We start from the raw sequence: 20,334 nt of genomic DNA, 5'->3' as shown, positions 1-20,334 counted from the left end.
CCAAACACTAGATCTACCATCCTGAGGGTTGAATGTCACGTAAAGCTGCAAGCTTTACGTTTAAACATGGCATATAAAGCTCATAATGCCAATATAACTCTAACAAGGATGATTAACCACAATAACTCTTCTATGGTTAACTAAAGCTATAATCTTTGGACTCTCTGGACCTCACAAGGTCCAGATCTGAAGTCTAGGCCTCACGAGAGACCTTATGCATACAAAGTCCCAACAATGGTGGAAGAAACCCTAATCTTCCATATCTACAAGATCTAAGCAAAACAACAAGAAAGGTGCAAGCTTTTACCTCTTACTCAAGCCCTTGCACGAAGTTACACCAGATCCACTGATTCTCTAGCTCCCTTGATGGGTGATCTCCTCTTCTCCTCAAGAGATGCACTAGTTTACTCCAAGTTTTAGCTTCTAAGACTCTCATGGCTCTCTATACATGTTTAGGGTTTGCTCTCAAGGAAGGATAGCCGCAAATGAGGCTATAAGTTCCTTTAAATAAGTCTCAAACTCGGGAAATTAGGGTTTCTCTGCCCATCACCTACTCGACGAGTCCCTCCTCTGACTCGTCGAGTCCATTCATTAAATTCACGCGATTAACTCGACTCGACTCGGCGAGTTGGTCCCTCAACTCGTCGAGTCCCTCCTTAAATCTCAAGATTAACATACACGATAATGTCCCTGGAAATCCGGATGTTACAATTCTCCCCCACTTGAATTAGATTTCGCCCTCGAAATCGCTCCTCCACCACATATAGATCCAATTCATTAACAAAACAGCACCATCGAAAGGGTCTCATACCACACCATTTTCTTCCTCTCTGGACACCTGAATCCAACAGGAATTCCTCCCTGGAAAAAGGACAGACCCATCTGCCACTATGCTACCCCTTCTGACTCTCAAGAATCTGGAACTCTAGTAGCCTGACACACAGCCAGACCGCCCTCTCCAGATGTCACCATGTTATTCGCTCCTCGAATAACAAACCCCGATAGCTCACTGCCCCTCTGATTCTCTAGTGGGAACCGATAAAACAAGTCCATGCCCAAAACTGGCTACCGATCACTCGTCCCAGACATGATAAACAATCCAGATCATATACCAAGGAATGGAAGGATCACATCACACCAGGGACTCATCCACCGTGCTGCAATCACAACCCCTCTGAACAACGAACCCTCAACACCCTGTCCTCAGACACGAACAATGACTATGCTTGTTCAGAAGCGTCCTCCGACATCTGACAAGCATAAACCTCAGCTCCCTTCTCAATATCCCTTTCAAGACTGAGTGCCAGGTCATCTCCCGACCCAGCAAGTGAACCTCCAAAGGTTACCCATTGCGTGTACCTACACGCCTCATTGACTTCCTTATCAATGCAACTATCTCGGCTCTGTGTGACACACGAGTCACGAAGTTCGCTTCACCTCAAGCGAGTACGAAATTCGACTCGCTCTCGACCTCTGCCGTCTACTACTCATTAGTTCCATGTGTTTCGCGGTTTTCTCATACCAACGAATTGACCCACTCCGGTTTAAGACACCAGATGGAACAATACCCCTTCCAAATGATGTGCATCTCTGAATCTGGAATTTCATTCCGTCTACTCAATACACCACTAGAATCGAACTCAACTCAAGAGTCTGATCCGGCACAGAATTGAAACCGCTCGTCCCAACGAACCACTCAACTCATGACTCCTGACCCGTAACTCATGCGTAAACCGCATCTCCAATTCCCTTGGGTTGCGACAACCACAACTCAATTCAGAGTATAACGTTTCTCCACAAACATAGAGACCTCCGTCTCTTTCCTGATCTGGCCCTCAGGCTCCCAAATACTCAACCCAAATAAGGCTACTCAAGCCTAAGAACTCTCCTACGTCATGCTCTGGTCAACAAATAACGCGGCTCCCTGCCGCACCGTGACGTCGTCTTACTGACTAGTGGTTACTACGACTCCCCACAGTATCACAACACCCTATCGCTGACTAGTGAGTACTACGGCTCCCCGCAGTATCACAACACCCTCTCGCTGACTGGTGAGTACTACGGCTCCCCGCAGTATCACAACACCCTCTCGCTGACTGGTGAGTACTACGGCTCCCCGCAGTATCACAACACCCTCTCGCTGACTGGTGAGTACTACGGCTCCCCGCAGTATCACAACACCCTCTCGCTGACTGGTGAGTACTATGGCTCCCTGCAGTATCACAACACCCTCTCGCTGACTGGTGAGTACTACGGCTCCCCGCAGTATCACAACACCCTCTCGCTGACTGGTGAGTACTACGGCTCCCCGCAGTATCACAACACCCTCTCGCTGACTGGTGAGTACTACGGCTCCCCGCAGTATCACAACACCCTCTCGCTGACTGGTGAGTACTACGGCTCCCCGTAGCATCACCACACCCTCTGCACTGACTCATTGAAACTGTAGCTCCCTGCAGTCTTACCGCACTTATTCTTACCACTTCACAATCTCATCCTCAGGTTGACACCATACTGCGATCATTAACTCATGCTCTGCGACCTAGCATAGATAGGTACACACACACCCATCCGGGCTAAGCATCACTACTTCGGACGACCACCGTCGTGACAAAACCTCTTTTTCTCGCTGCAATTCACATTCTCAATAAATCCATTTGATGTCAATTATCTGAAGGGTCCCCACCGGAACCATAGACACTCGATACACCACTCGTCTTCTCAAACTCAAACTCAAAATAATCCGAGATTTTTGGACATTAAACTCGGATACCCCGGAATATCATCACAACGCCTCGCAGTGTCTTGGCTCTACCACTAATCTTATACTCATGGCATCATACTCAGATACCGTATTGCTTCCTCGGAACCTCGCAACCGGTCTTTCTCTCGTGCCACTTGTAACCCCTGAATACTCCATCTCCCAATTTAAAACACGGAGAAATTGCCAACGACTCAGAACACGAAGATGACAATCCGAAACTTCCTCCTCTATTGCTCAAAACTCATGCAAGAATACTCTTAACGACCCTAAAGTTGGTTGCCCAAACAACTTCTTCCTTTCCCATACTGCATATAATAGCCCATACTCTGATCCAGGAATTCTCAAACTGCCGAACTACCCTCACAAGCCAACCACCTCGAATTCACCATTTAACCTTGAAGGATTCCTAACCATCATAAGGTCTCCGACCAACGGCCACTTGCCGTAGAGACACTCATCCTTTCTTAAACACGTACCACATGCACTATCTCACTCTGCACCTCTCCTTGACCACCAATAACCCTGGTCTCAAGAATCCGCACCGCAGGCCTCTTTATCCAGTTCTCTAACCGTTCTTGAACAAATCTCTGATCTCCTCAAAAGTACCCGGTCCTCCCCCACTCAGGGTTCGAACCATCACCAATTGGTTCGCCAACCATCTAGCACACATACTGTTTTTACCAATAACATCGCACCTACTCTTGGAAGGTGATACGCAATGCTTGATAATCCCCCCGATGGAGGTCGAGCAATTCCAAATACCCCGAATCTCCGATGAAATCCTCAGAAACTTCTCATCATGACTTCCTCTAGTCATTCGGAATCTCATACCGTCCCACTACCGGACATCTCAACTGTCCAGTCGCAACCCTGACTCTCAGTCTGAAATAACGAACTAACATTTTCCTCATCCTTGACTCTTCAACCACGTTCCATCATGTGGGTTGTAATAAGAGTGGAGTCCTCATTACCACACTCGATACTCATCATAGATAATAAGAGCCACCGCTCCAATATCCTCTTCTTGATCGTCTGCTGCTGCAGCTAATACATGCCCTACTATGCTCAAATAGGGTGTATCCTTGTCCTTAATCATCTCAGTCTCCGCTGATAACCTACTCATGCTCTAACATTACCTCTCGGCAGACATACTGCCCAAATACTCTGATGAAAGATCGTAACCAAAGCTACCCCACAGGGCTCACCCCCAACCTTGGAAACCGAAAATCTTAATACCCCTCCTGTTTCTCACAGGAACAGAAATAACACCGCTCAGGTCACAGAAATGACATCTCCACCATTGGCTGATTGCTCAACTCATGCCGGAATCCTCCATAACCGCCATCTCTACTTATTCTTGAGTCTTGCGACTCCAATTGGCATTTCACCAACAATCCCTCGGAGCTAACTCGATTTCCCTTTTAAGGGATGCTTCACTAAAACTCGTTCCTCATGGCCCTCTAGCCCCATACTCTTTCACCTCTGATCTCAGTCTAACCAATCACCACGGAATAACTGGTAGAACCAATAACACTAACTGCCACGGGTCATGGTACTCGAACCATGTGGCCACCTCTCGATCTGCTATGAATCATGGTACCCGAACCATGTTATCTCTTCTTAATCCGCTACGAATCATGGTATTCGAACCATGACATCACCTCTCGATCTGCTACAAATCATGGTACTCGAACCATGACATCACCTCTCGATCTGCTACAAATCATGGTACTCGAACCATGACATCACCTCTCGATCTGCTACAAATCATGGTACTCGAACCATGAAATCACCTCTCGATCTGCTACTTAGATCCTCCGGAATGTTCCCTGTATCGAGTATGGGTCCTCTGCTTTCAGTAGTACGGGCCCATACTACCTGCCACATCTACTCATACTTTCTGCACGGACCATCCCTGAGTTCCTAAGTAGCTGCTCAACCTTCTCGATCACCAATCCTGTCACGTGTGTTCGCTCCTCTGCGAAATGCTCTACTCTGTCAACGTACTCATCTGACTAGGGTCACCCTTTCCTAGGCTCTTCCTAGGTTCTCACACTTCTCCGCCATCAGCTGCTGAAGAACTCCTTATGATACCAGCCACCTACCTCCTGAATATCGCCATATTCACTTAGTAGGTGACTCCCACCATCAAGAGTTCCACAAAGCACAAAGCAAGCAGCATTCGGGCATCGAATAACCTCTACCAACATGTAAAACCACTCTAGGTTATTACCCACTTGCTCTCCTCATACTCAAAAGATATCACCGAACTCAAGCAACTTTACCCCATGCGGGCATCTGACTACTCTCTCCGTAGGCTCCTCATATGCTCATCTAGGTATCTCTCCTAGATTACTCCTCTACTCAGATCCCTCTTTAAAAGGATTCCTGCTGGATACTCATACTCAGCACGTACCCGAGGCACATCACATATAACAGCAACTCCTAGGCTAAGGCATCACAAATCAGGCCACTCTAGTCCTAAATATGAAATACCTAGCCTATCTCTAGCATGCATAGCATATCACATAGTATCTCATAACACATAATGTAAGGGTATTTTGGGAAATCACCGTTTGGGCGCTGGCTAATCGTACACACTGCTCTGTTCTGATTTTCTCAAAAATCTTTTACTCTTTTTAGAAAAATTGTTTCTTTTATGAACAATTTCCTCAAATCCTCAGTTTGAGTTCAGATACGCCCGAAGGTGCATCCGAATCCCTCAAACCAAGGCTCTGATACCAACTTGTAACACCGTAATTTTTCAAATAGATTTTTCATTTCAAAATCGCATACTTTTCATAACATATTGTATAGAAATCTTGTTTATTCAAAATACAAACACAACTCCATTAATAATCCAGGATCCTCAAAATGCAACTCTTTCTCTGGTGTGTACAATCAAGTCGGTGCCGTCCCGCGATCCTGAGAAAACCTAAAACACATAACACATAACACTGTAAGCATAAAGCTTAGTGAGTTCCCCAAAATACCACGTATAACATATATTAGCCACTCGAGGCTATAACTCTGTGGGCCTACTGGCCCTAACTCTGTGGACCGTCTGGTCCTAACTCTGTGGACCCCTGGTCCTAACTTTGTGGACCTTCCGGTCCTAACTCTGTAAACTCTGGAATACACACAGCATAAATCACATAGAAATAATGCAGTGCAACACATCACATACATAGCATACAAGATACTCTGTCACATAACTCTAATTACCACTCAAGGTAAAGTATAGTGAGAAGACTCACCTGACCAGCAGCAAGTAAAGACCCCGCTCTCAAATCTCGAACTAGCCTCCACCTGACACAAGGGATGAATATCTCTAAGTGATACTCTAATCACAACTCTAATGACCGAAGGCTATTCTTCCTCTCTTTAACTCTTTGAAGTGGATAAAAGACCATTTTACCCCTCCATGGTCTCTACTACTTATGTTGATCCAAGCCCCAAAGTCAACAGAAGTCAAACTCGAGTCAACAGTCCATGTTTGACCCGACTCGCCGAGTGCACCCTTGCGACTCGTCGAGTCCACTTACTTTCCTCAGAAATCTCGTGCCAGTCCAGCTCAGCTCGTCGAGTTGACCCCCAACTCGTCGAGCTATCGCCTGATTCGGTTCCTCGGGACAAACCCTAACCAACTCGTCGAGTCGGCTCATCGACTCGGCGAGTTCATTCAGACCAAATGTTCATTCAGACGATTTAAGGCAGATCCATCACCCCAAACACTAGATCTACCATCCTGAGGGTCGAATGTCACGTAAAGCTGCAAGCTTTACGTTTAAACATGGCATATAAAGCTCATAATGCCAATATAACTCTAACGAGGATGATTAACCACAATAACTCTTCTATGGTTAACTAAAGCTATAATCTTTGGACTCTCTGGACCTCACAAGGTCCAGATCTGAAGTCTAGGCCTCACGAGAGACCTTATGCATACAAAGTCCCAACAATGGTGGAAGAAACCCTAATCTTCCATATCTACAAGATCTAAGCAAAACAACAAGAAAGGTGCAAGCTTTTACCTCTTACTCAAGCCCTTGCACGAAGTTACACCAGATCCACTGATTCTCTAGCTCCCTTGATGGGTGATCTCCTCTTCTCCTCAAGAGATGAACTAGTTTACTCCAAGTTTTAGCTTCTAAGACTCTCATGGCTCTCTATACATGTTTAGGGTTTGCTCTCAAGGAAGGGTAGCCGCAAATGAGGCTATAAGTTCCTTTAAATAGGTCTCAAACTCGGGAAATTAGGGTTTCTCTGCCCAGCACCTACTCGGCGAGTCCCTCCTCTGACTCGTCGAGTCTATTCATTAAATTCACGCGATTAACTCGACTCGACTCGACGAGTTGGTCCCTCAACTCATCGAGTCCCTCCTTAAATCTCAAGATTAACATACACGATAATGTCCCTGGATATCCGGATGTTACATATTTTGCAACTTTGGTTGATGATCACAGCAGAAATACATGGATATTTCTTTTAAAACAAAAGTCAGACATTCAAGAAATAATCCCAAAGTTCTATCCATTCATTTTAACTCAATTCAACAAAAAGATAAAGGTTTTTAGATCTGATAATGCCAAAGAGTTGGAGTTCCAGAATTTTTTCAACGGTTGAAAAAGGGATTGAACATCAAAAATCATGTGTTGCAAGATCTCAACAAAATTCTGTAGTTGAAAGGAAGCATCAACATCTATTAAATGTTGCAAGGTCTTTAATGTTCCAGTCACATCTTCCAATTAATTTTTAGGGCGAATCTGTTCTTACAGCTGCATATCTCATCAACAGAATTCCTTCTAAGATTCTTCATAATGATTCACCATATCTCAGATTACATGGTTTCAATCCCGAATACTCTTCTCTTAGAACCTTTGGCTGTTTAGCATTTGCTTCAACATTAACAACTAATCGTCTCAAATTTGAACCAAGAGCAAAGATGTGTGTTTTTCTTGGGTATCCTCCAAATATGAAGGCTTATAAATTTCTTGATTTCAATATAAAGAAGATTTTTTATTCAAGAGATTTTGTTTTTCATGAGAATATCTTTCCCTTTCAAAATTACTCTAAAAACTCATGTCAAGATGTTTTTGACAAAATTGCCCTTCCATACCCCTTTGCTGATAATGACATTGTTGACAATTTAGTTCCACAAGTTGACACTTCAATTCCTGTACATGATGATCCATCAAATGTATCTCAAGATAATGTTTTAAGGAGGTCTACTCGTATACATCAACCTCCTTCTTATTTTAGAGATTTTCATTGTAATGCTGTTACCAATTCTAATAACGCACATTCGTTACGTAAAGTTCTTTCTTATGAAAAACTTTCAACCAGACATCGTGTTTTTGCTATGTCTATTTCTGCTACATTTAAACCCAAACATTATAATCAAGCATCCAAATATCCAGAATGGTGTAATGCCATGTATTCTGAGTTAGAGGCAATGAAAGCTAATCACACATGGAACAATGTTCCATTACCAGCAAACAAGAATACTGTGGGTTGCAGGCGGGTATATAAGATCAAACATGGTAGTGATGGGAAGATTGAAGATATAAGGCAAGATTGGTGGCCAAAGGTTTTAACCAAAAAGAATGAATTGATTATTTTGAAACTTATTCTCCAGTGTCGAAGCTAGTAACTGTTAAGATGCTTTTAGCTATTGCAGCCATTAAAAAGTGGAACATGGTTCAATTAGATGTCAACAATGCTTTCCTCAATGGTGAATTACATGAGGAAGTATTCATGGATCTTCCACCTGGTCTTCATGTTAACAATCAAGAACAGAAACGTTCATCAAGATTAGTATGCAAATTGAACAAATCAATATATGGTCTTAAACAAGCTTCTAGACAACGGTTTGAAAGATTTTCTCAATTTATGCTCAGTTCTGGTTTTGTTCAATCAAAGTCTGATTACTCTTTGTTTCATAAGGGTAAAGGAGATGACTAGGTTGCTTTATTGGTGTATGTTGATGATATTATCATTACAGGTTCATCTCAATCTGGTATAAATCTCATAAAAGAAAAGCTAAGACAAGAGTTCAAACTCAAAGATTTAGGAAGTTTGGGATATTTCCTTGGATTAGAATTTGCTAGGTCAAAGGAAGGTATAATGGTTTCTCAACGTAATTACACATTACAATTGATTAAGGATGCCAGATTATTAGCTGCAAAAACCAAAAATACCCCTATGGAGCCTAGATCACAATTGTCTTCAAAGGGTCAAGAGTTTATAAAGATCCTTCTCAATATCGAAGATTAATTGGTCGTTTATTATATCTCAATATCACCATACCTGACATATCCTATGCAGTTCAACAGTTATCCAATACATTTCAAAACCAACCATCGAACACTACAATGCTGCTTGTCATTTGTTGAAGTACTTAAAAATGTCTCCTGGTCAAGGCATTTTCTTCCCATCTACATCCAAACTTCAATTGAAAGGATTTTGTGATTCTGATTGGGCAAAATGCAAGGATTCGAGAAGGTCAATCATAGGGTTCTGCATTTTTCTTGGCAACTCATTGATTTCGTGGAAGTCAAAGAAGCAATCCACTGTTTCCAGATCTTTTGCTGAAGCAGAATATCGTGCTATGGCAATGACCACATCTGAATTAGTTTGGCTGAAGCAATTGTTACAAGATTTTGATGTCAAAATTAAAGATTCAGCTCTTCTTTTCTGTGATAATGATGCAACTGTTCAGATTGCAACAAATCCAACCTTTCACGAGCGTACGAAACATATTGAAGTTGATTGTCACTTCGTGTGGGAAAAAGTAGTGAATAAAACTATCAAATTGTTACCAATTCGATCAGCAATGCAATTTGCTGACATGTTTACCAAGCCTTTACCTGCTTCCAAGTTGTTACCTTTCATGGTCAAGATGGGATTGAAGAACATCTATTCTTCCCTTCCATCTTGAGGGGGGAATATTGGAGATAAACTATAAGGGTATTATTGTAATTTTATAATAGATAGTCAGTTAGAATCTGTGTAGTAGTTAGAATCATTTTTCTTTTCCCTCATGTATAAAGATGTAACAACTTCATTGTTGAAAGTAATGGACTGATTACTTTTAATAGTTTTTCATCTTGATAGAGCACCAGCATTAATGTATTTTGTTGTTTATATCGGCTAGTTTTCATGTATCTATGTTATAGTTTGAAGTTATATCACTATTAGCCGCATTTCAAGAACAATCCGATCGTAGAAAAAGCCATTTGGTATAACTGAAAAGATCTATGTTATAGTTTGAATATCTTTTATTTTGGAGTATGTTAAAAAGCTGCAATTTTATTTACTCCTATGTATTAGCTTCTCATAATTTAGTTATAAATGAAAATATATAATTATAAAAATTAATTATTGCTTACTGAATAAGAATTGCGAGGCTAGGAGCAAAATGTCATGTTCCAATAAATTTAACAAATATATTTTGAACAGCTTTTTCAAAAGTAATTTACATATGAAATAGGAAAATAAGACTAAATAAAAACAAAAAACGATTTTGCCCTACTCAGGAAGGGACATTGGATTTTTTCATTAGTCATTTTTCTATTAAATCATGTAATGACATTGCAAATACCTGAAAAAGGATAAATCTATTATCTATTTCTATTATCTATTATAAAGAAGTTCATTGATAATCATGTGGTTAAAAATAAATTGTTATCTCAAACTTGAAACCTATGACTTTTTATATTTCCTAAATCAATGACAACTAGATAAGAAACCCCGCTTCGCGGGGGTTGGATTAGCCACTAATGTCAAAGAAAACCGACGGAAAACATTACGTTAAAGATGGTGTCATCGTTTATCAGTCGTTCGTCATGGAAGTAGAAGTAAACTAAGTTCTATTCTCTTTTTAAAACACATATGCTGGGTTCTTAAAGCTACACAGATGAACAAAAACACATATTCAGAATTTAAGTATAATGATTAAATAAGGAATCATTAGAAAACATAGAAAAAAATCAAAGTATAACACTTAAAAAGTCAACTATTTGAAAATATTAGCTTTATTCTGACCCCCCATGAAGAAATACCCAAACTGAAAGCTTGAAGAAAAGCTACAAAATTAATAGAAAATAATAAATAAAAGTAATCTTGTGAAAAGGAACATTAAACATGCATACACATTAAGATATATTACTAATCCTAGTCATAGTCCAAACTTGTTACACCGAAAAGGACACCACTTGTGAAAATAATAACTTGAAACACAACAAAAACCAAATGAAAATGTTAAAGAAAAAACATAGATGATCATACGTAGCACATATCAGAATGAATACTCCAATATGTAAGGCGATAGCAGACATGGAGAAACCAAAAATGAACCTTCAAAATCAAAATCGAAAAATCAAATCAAATTGAGCCAGAAGCGGTGTATTGCCTGGGGATGATAGCCTTGTTGATTGCAAGTGTAATAGTCCAATACATATCAAAAGTTAATACATATCAAAGGAGAAGATACAAAAGTTTGCTACTATTGGTCATCCTAATATTAGTAGTTTCCGTCTCATCATGTTGTAGGCGATTCCATATGTAATGACATTCTAGCTGTTAAATGACATAAAATATTGAGTACATGTACCTCCATGAGTTCATAACCAAGGACTAACATGTGTAAAAAAAATCTAAATGAAATTGATATTCCATCTTTTCATACCGGGTTTTAATGTCTATTTATTTATCTATAACAAATAAAACTTTAATATATGCAATGCAAAGATGATAATGATGGGGAAACTACAAATAAACCATTAATAATTTAATTAATAGTACAATAAACCAACCTTTGTGGCGTTTTGGACAAAAATTGCTAGTTCTTCTTCTCAAAACCCACACCCACAGTATGTATAACCTTTGTACAAGAACATGAAAACATATTATATTTAATTAATATGTTTAACTAAAAGTGAAAGCATATATATATATATATATATATATAATCTGAAACAACAATGTGATGCATACCTTGTAGGTAGATCATAAGCATTAGTAGCTCTAGACATCCTTGTTCTGCTGCCACCCTATGAAAGTCAAAGGTTACTTCAGATTATTTTGGTATTTTGAAGTCGTCAGAAGAAATAAAAAAAAGCGCTTTAAATAGTAAGCGCAATTATGGAGGCTTTTCTGGTACCAGATAGAGAATGAGCAAAGACATCTTGATCATCAACGATAAGCCTAACCTCAATTAGTCACGATTTGTTTCAAAATAAAAATAAAAAATGAGACCATTACAGAATAGGAAAGAATTTGAAATCTGAATTCAAGATGTTTCTTGTTTGTGAGTGGAATTGCTTTGTACCTCACAGTTACCCTATCAAAATTATTCAAAAATCAAACAGTAATGAAAATGGCGGATCAAAAATTGAGACATGTTGAAGCGTCATACCATGGCCCCTCAAATCTTGCTAATTTGGCATTCTTGCACCTCAGCTTAACTGATTGCCATGTTTCATCTGAACATTCTTCAAATGGTTGGTTTCAGACCGCATACCAGTATAAATAAGAACGATTTGGGCAAAGTAGACAAACCTAAAGTCAACAGTGAGCACCTCACTTCAGAATACGGTCCAGTGTTGGTGGTTTAAGGATCTTCACCAGGTCGTGACATCCATTCCATTTAGAAACTGAGAAGGCCGAAGACGAAGCAAAGCAAGGGAGTGAGCCGCCGGAGACGGTCGATTGCGCTCTTCGATCTCTGTCTGTCTCTCTCCAAACAATCGAAAAGTTAATTTGTGAAGGGGGTGGAGTAAAAACAGGTGAGTATTAGTGGGAAAGTAATCGAAACAACCTCTATAGGGCAAGAATAATAGCTGGGATTCAAAGAAGAAAGCGAAATCAACAAATCGAAGAAGGCGACCGATATAAACAGATAACAGAGGCGGTGGGAAGTGATTGGGCGGAAAATCAGTGGAGATAATATGTGAGGAACACATGGGACCACGTGTCCACAAAGAATGGACAAATTGGCATAAATTATCCAAAAAAAGAAAGCAATAGCAACAGAGGCAGAATATAACAAAGTTAATATAAAAGAAGGATTAGTTTTACAAAAATGGTGGATGTTCGCTATTCCTAAGCTTTGTCTTTTATATATATATATATATATATATATATATATATATATATATATATATATATATATATATATATATATATATATAGGGTTAGGTTCTTGTGAGACGGCCTAATTTTGTGAGACCGTGAGACGCAATCCTAGCCATTCATTTGGTAGATAAAACAAAAAACATTTTTTTAATGCAAAATAATTGAAAATTTTCGAATTTTTTTTTTCAAATATTATTTTCGGAATTTATATTTTCCAAAAAAAATAAAAAAATTACTAAAAAAAAATAAAAAAAAAACTTTTTTTACATATTCTAGTAGAATAATAGAATATTCTACATATCGAGAAATCTAGTATAGTATTCTAACATTCTAAAAATCACATTAGAATATTTACAGTGTAATATTCTATTAGAATATTTCACGTATTTTTGAAAAAAAAAACGGTAATTTTTTTTTATTATTTATTATTTTTTTATATTTTTTTTAGGTAATTAAAGTTCCGAAAATAATAATTAAAAAAAGAATTTTTGGATTTTTCATTTTATTTTCCATTTTAAAATTATTTTTAGATTTGGTCTCATGGTCTCAAATGAACCTGAACCTATATATATATATATATATATATATATATATATATATATATATATATATATATTAATTACTACAATAGTTATAAACTTCTAATAAGTTTTTGTATTCCTACTTATGTATATATTTTAGTATAAAAAGATCAATAGATTTTGTTTCTATTGTTTGAAAATAATATATGAAATAAAATTTATGGATATATTTTTTTATTCTACAGCATAGAATTTCTTATATTGTATTTTTCTATACTACATGAGATTCACTAAAAATATCAACAATAATACCATATTTATATATGACATTTGTATTATTATTATTATTATTATTATTATTATTATTATTATATATATATATATATATATATATATATATATATTCTTTATTTTCAATGTACTACTAGATATTATTAAATGTGTTGTTGATGTTAGTTATATTATCGTGTTGAACATGAGATTATGTTTTTCTGTTCAAGTTTTGTGGCGTAAATATTGTTATTGTTAGATAATATGCATTGTGGTGATTATACTATAAATAGTTTTGTATTAAATTTAAAATTTATAGGTTCATATGTAATATATTATTTTATATAATCATATTTTTTTAATGTTACGGTGTACGCCTAGTATATTATGGACGTTGATAATCCTCTAATCTAATAAATAAATACTTTTATGCCATGTGGCATTTTCTTAGCCTCCCTCAATCGACTTTTCCCGCTCTTATCATCTAACTGCATTTCCGAAATTGCCCCTGCTTCGTTTGACTTGTATCCTTCATCCTTATTTCATTCCTAAAAATTAAGAAACAAAGTAGGGATTGGATTGCAACAGTTACTAATTTGGATTCTATTTCAAACTTTCCAATTTATAACATCTTTCTCTGTTAACAAAACCCTACGCCGGTCACCTTCACCGCCACCATCTCTCCTCCTTCATCATTCTTTCAGTTATCTTTCTTATTTTACCAGCTTAAGAATTCTCCTGCGACCGTCTGTATCTTTCCTTCTTTGTCTTGCTGCTCAATTTTTCTTAATGGATGATCGTTAAATAATGGCTTCGATGTGCAGGTATGTCATTACTTTTTTATAGTTAGGTTAAAATCTTCCCCTCTCTCACTTCTTTTTCTATTTATATTACTTTTTTTTTTTTGGATTTTTGGTTTCAAGGTTTAGTAGAACCTTGAATGATGTTTTTTTTTCTTCATATCTAATTAATCAGCGTTTTGTAAGTAAGCAAAAGGGGTTGGTTTTTGTTTTTGTTGTATTCATGTTCTTATGTGTTATTATATTGTTGTTTTATAGAGAGCCTCTTGGATGCATCTAAGATTCGAAGATCTCAAGCAATAAAAAGGGGTTGGTTTTTTTGTTTTCTCGAAGATCTCAATCTAGATTCTTTTGTGACAATCCATGGTAAATGTGTAGATTTAGGAGTGATCTAAAGGTGTTTGATGAAATGTCTAAGAGAAATACATTTACATGATCACCTGTGAGAGTCTTTATTTTGGTTTAGTAGCTAAATTCGTCGGTTTGGGTACTAAAGGTTTGTTTTCTTTGCAATTTTGTTTTATTTTATCTATTTTTGATTATTGATATGTTTGTGTATCAATGTGTGCATCTGTGTCGAGACAATATATAATTTGGGTTTGGTTGGAATTGATACCTTCAAAGTTCTATTTTTTTTCTTTCTTTACGCTACATTTTTCATTCTTCATATTATTAAACCATTCGATGATTGTTAACATTATACTAATTGATTTGTGCTTCCTTGCCAGTAGATGTTTCATGTCTTTTAATTTCACATTGAGTAGAGTGGAATGGGAATATGTGAGTTGCTTTCTTCTTTTTCACGTTCTTTCCTTATTTATTAAAAACTTTGTTTTGATATACAAGGATATAAAGAACGAACTCCAGTTGCTTTAGAAAAAAAATGTGTAACAACTTACATTTGCAGCTATCTTCATTTGGTTTTATTCAATTTGTAACGACGTAAATTTTTAAAACAATTTTTCATTTTTCAAACATAATAAAACTCATATAATATTCTCAAAATCTCATATATCAATGTCATCACCATAAAACATATCTCAGAATCTAAACACTTAATCTTCTGCCAGTGTGTACAAATAATGTTGGCGCCTTCCCACGACTCTCGCTGGTACCTGAAACACATATCACATAACACGGTAAACATAAATGCTTAGTGAGTTCCCCAAAATATCACGTACAACAGATACGCCACTCGAGGCTACAGTACGACCCTCCGGTCGATGTGTCTCAGCGGGACCCTCCAGTCTCGTAGCTCATTGGACCCTCTGGTCCGGTCATAGCTCGTCGGACCCTTCGGTCCAGTCTGTGTCATTGGACCCTTCGGTCCGGTCTATATCGTTGGGTCCTACGACCCGGTCTATATCGTTGGGCCATCCGACCCGGTCTGTTCAACACATAGCATACATATAACACAATGCACATAATCTCATTTATATACACATAGCATACAAGACCCTCCGGTCTACACATAAATACCACTCTAGGTAATGTATAGTGAGAATACTCACCTCGGGTAACTCGGATAATCTCGCACACGGATATACGGATCTAGCCCCCGCCTAATCACATAAACAATATCCTCAAATAAATAATGGCTCTCAAAGGCTAGATTAAATCCCTTTCTACAATCCCACAGAAGGGTAAAAGACCATTTTACCCCTCCTTGACCCAAAAGTCCAAATGTTGACTAAAACCATAAAAGTCAACAAAAGTCAACAGGGAGCAGTATGCGGCGCGTACCAACTCTTGTACGCGGGGCGTACTCCGGCGATCCAGAATCGGGGTCTCAAACCCTTACGCGACGCGTATTGGGATTACGCCCAGCGTAAGTCCCTGTTTCCTACTTTCTTCATTTTTGGTCTGAAAAGATTAAGACTTAGGCTCATAACTCAGATCTAAGCTCCCTACTGCCTCTTAAGTCATAAAGTTGGAACCTTTAAGCCCTTGCATGGCTGTAAAGGTCACCAATCACTTCAAACATATATCCTCTTTTCCCATTAAGCCCTAATCTCATGCATGACTTAATCTCAACGTCCAAGATTGGATTTTTATGAACCTACAACACATATTACACTGGAATAGGGCAGATCTAAGCTTATGGAGACCCTTTGCTCATAAAGTCTCCACCTTGGGACCAAAAACCCTAAAAATGGGTCCATAAAGCACAAATCAAAGATGACAAGGAAAGCTTTGAGCTTTTTACCTCCAGGTGAAGCTCCAACCTCTATAAAACTCGGATCTAAGCTTGCCCTCTAACTTCTAGCTTCCACCATGGCCTCCTCTTCTTCTTCACCATCACAAAATGACACTTTCAAGCTTAAGAACACACACATAAGCTTATAACGGGTTTTTGCTCTCTTAGGGTTTCACTCTCTGTAATATGGTGGTTGGGGTAAGGACCATATCATTCCTTTTATAGTCCTCAAGTCTCATTTAGGGTTTTGCATCTGAGCTAGTTACGCCCAGCGTAACTTTGGTATGCCCAACGTACCTAACTGAGTCCGCGTCCATAATAAGCGCATGAGTACGCGCAGCGTACTCTTCAGTACGCCCAACGTACTCGTTTGCAACACTTTTCACTTAGGGGCTAAACTTGACAGTTTGGTAAATAGAAAGGGTTCAATAGATGTACTTAAATTTCGGGATGTTACATAATTGAATTGTAATGTAGGTAATTATGGTTTGCTCATAAAGTGTAAAAGGAGTTGTTGATACTGGTTAGTTGGTTACTAATTATAAAAGGTTCTACAAGAGCTAGGCTTAAATGTGGAAATTCTCTGTCGCTCAAAGTCTCCACTAATACTTTATTTTCCTTTTTTGTTTTGATATTATTTTTATACTAATTTTGGTGTTAAGTTTTATATAAGCATAATGCATTTAAAGTCTTTGATTTTGTCTGTTTGATTGCCGACAGGTTCGATTTTTCTACTGATGGTGAACTTTTCAAGATAGTTAACTATAGGTTTCTATATTTTCATTGATTTGCTCATTATGGCATCCTACTTTAATTTTTCTTTCTATTTACTTTAAAATAACAATATACTTTGAAAGTATGTTGCTATATTTTAATAAAAATTTCATGTGACGTGTAGCGACATTGGGTAAATCATTCAAATGACTACATAGCAATATAATTCCATTTGATTTGCTTAAAATCATTAAAATGACAATATATAAGCTATTTTGCCACATATAAAAATATACTTTTATTTGATTTGTGAACTTTTATTTAAATAACCTATAAAGGGCATTTTTGCCATTTATAATGATGTACTTTCATTTAATTTTGCAAAATTTTATTAAAGTTATCATTAAAGTTGTTTTGTTGTTTGTAGCAATATGTTTTAGCTTGATTTCATAAAAAACAATAAAATGACCATATGTAGATTTTTCTTCAATTTATAACAATGTATTTTCATTTATTTGAATAAAAAAAAATAAAAATGACCATATAGGGGCTGTTTTGTCATTTACAACAATGTACGTTCATTTGATTTGATAAAAAAAACAGTAGCATGCCCAAATAGGGGCAGTTTTTCCATTTATAGCAATGTAGTTCTATTCGATTTCAAGAATTTTGTTAAAATGACTCTGTCATTCCACATGGGGGTTGTTTTTCCCATTTACAACAATGCAGTTCTATGTGTTTTTTAATGTTTTTTGCATTGCCGGATAGCAGATTCCTAATTATAGCATTGTACTTTTAAAGTGCGTTGGTATTTAGGTGTGTGCAATGATGTTATTTCCTTATTTAACTAAGTTCATCTAAATTATATTAATTTGTCAACCGTGTAACATGAAATGGTAGTTTTAATAGCAATGTACTTTAAAGAAATGGTTTTGTGAAATTTTAATGTCAATTATTACCAAGTTAAGTACAAGTCTGATGCAAGTTTTATTTAAAAAAAACTGACACAGCTGAGTTTCATTCTCAAATAGTCATGATTTTCAAGTTCTCACCGGTAAACACAAGGAACATTCAAATATTGAAGCTTATAACTACCATCTGCAAGAAGAATAATGTGTATGTATATGACTGCGTTCATGTCTCCTTAGTATTTAGTATGTATTTTAATCAACCTGATACAGTTGCATCATATGTTTTTTTTAATGCTAATTTCAATTAATTATGTCGATGTGGGTTTATGTCAATAGATTCTTGGTTCTCTTTTTCTACACATTCAAGACCTAGCATAGGATTCTATCAAGTAAATTTAGAATTTAATTTTATAGGTTCTTGCCCTAAGATGGAAATGGATGCCATAATTGTTATTTTGCACATGAGAGTTTGGTTTGACACTGATTTACCATATATTTTTTTTTCTCGTATGGTCGGTGTTTATAGGAGTTTCTTTGTCTTTTTTATTAATAAAGAGATCTTTGTAGTTATATTGATATGTGTTAGTACTTTTAGTAAAACATGGGTAATAGATAGATATCGGTGTTTATAGGAGTTTCTTTGTCTTTTTTATTAATAAAGAGATCTTTGTAGTTATATTGATGTGTGTTAGTACTTTTAGTAAAACATGGGTAATAGATAGATATGTTGAGGTTTTTTATATAGTCACAAATAACAATGCACTACATTTCTATTTGATTTTTTAGTTTTCATAAAATCATGTGTTCAACATTAGACAAATGAAATTATGTTGCTATTTCTTTAATTTTTATTTCTAAAATCTAAGTTATGTTAACTTATCATCCGTGTAATACACGAGTTTTAACCTAGTATGATCTATCAAGGAAACCATCAGCTCTATTAGGAAAGAGATTGTATTTATTGAAGTCTAACCATATGTCGTTTTAGTTAAAAATAAATTCATTAACAGCATATAAATAAAGTTTGCTGATTTGCTTGTTTAAAAAGCATTTGTTCTAAAAGTTTAGAAATTATCGAATCATTTTATCATCTCTAAATACTTATAACTCATTTAGACTAAATTTTATATATCACCCCTCATTCAGATAATGATATTTTTCACTTAATAAGGTTCGCAATATTTATGATATGGTTTGATTATCAACTAAATGTTAAAACAAATCTTTACGCAATAAAATTATGTATTTAGTACACGGGGTTTATTTATGATTATATATGCAGTGGGTGTGATATCGTAACAAGTGAGCTTACTAACAACATGGCCACTGTATATCGATCGGCAGTGACACAACGGCGATAACAAAAAAAAAAGTAAAATGCGGTGAAGGTGGATCGAACACCTGACCTTCAGATCTTCAGTCTGACGCTCTCCCAACTGAGCTATCCCCGCTTACTGTTTACTTTACCAACACAACTTATAAATACAATTCAGAAGCAATCAATTAACTTGTTTAACAGGCAGAATATACTCTTCGTTGGTCCATAACCAACTGGTCAAACGACTATTTATGATTGTTATTGGAAGCAACAACTCTTTTGCCTACTTCACCACGGGTTCCATGGTTTCAACAAATATATACACCCCATAATAATATGTCGATCTTATGGTGTCCACTCAAGGTACCGAATTTTGGTAACAAATAAGTTAAAACTAACGGACCCTTATGATTTAAATGAACTTGGTTCTAATTAATACAGATGTTATGGTGACAGGGTCAGGGGTAATAGGCTTTCTCCGAGGACCGAAGCTAAACAAAACCAGTGGATGCAATGTGGGGCTAAATTACTGGTCTAGAAAGACAATGATACGCTGAAGGCGATAATACAAGATAAGAAATCCAAATCGAACACGAACTATGCTTACTATGATATATATGGTCACATGGCAAACCTCTTTCAGGACCTAGACTTATGGTACTATACATAAGTGCTCATTGAACGCAATGTTTGACTTTTTGT

The 20,334-nt window shown here is 37.1% G+C and overlaps 1 long non-coding RNA gene and 1 other non-coding gene across 8 annotated transcripts; both read right to left on the bottom strand.

Annotated features, from left to right (window-relative positions):
• Window positions 1-10,779: 10,779 nt before the first annotated feature.
• LOC145163891 (uncharacterized) lies at window positions 10,780-12,703 on the bottom strand. 7 transcript variants are annotated; one of them, XR_013739750.1, is made up of 6 exons: window positions 12,326-12,701; window positions 12,183-12,249; window positions 11,928-12,107; window positions 11,762-11,817; window positions 11,581-11,648; window positions 11,174-11,344 (listed from the first exon to the last, which is right to left on the bottom strand). It is a non-coding gene; the product is annotated as an uncharacterized LOC145163891 (long non-coding RNA). The 7 variants fall into 7 exon arrangements; XR_013739751.1 differs by having other exon boundaries at window positions 11,928-11,971; window positions 12,326-12,700; XR_013739754.1 differs by lacking the exon at window positions 11,174-11,344 and adding an exon at window positions 10,780-10,851 and having other exon boundaries at window positions 11,928-12,249; window positions 12,326-12,702.
• Window positions 12,704-19,692: 6,989 nt separating this feature from the next.
• On the bottom strand, window positions 19,693-19,765 carry TRNAF-GAA (transfer RNA phenylalanine (anticodon GAA)). Its single transcript has one exon. It is a non-coding gene; the product is annotated as a tRNA-Phe (tRNA).
• Between the last annotated feature and the right edge of the window lie 569 nt (window positions 19,766-20,334).

This window comes from Lactuca virosa, chromosome 1 (genome assembly GCF_052849685.1).
Source record: "Lactuca virosa cultivar CGN04683 chromosome 1, Lactuca_virosa_CGN04683_v6, whole genome shotgun sequence".
NCBI classification, from domain to species: domain Eukaryota; kingdom Viridiplantae; phylum Streptophyta; class Magnoliopsida; order Asterales; family Asteraceae; genus Lactuca; species Lactuca virosa.
Note: the sequence above shows the minus strand (reverse complement) of the source record. Positions and strands in the feature narration are given on the sequence as shown.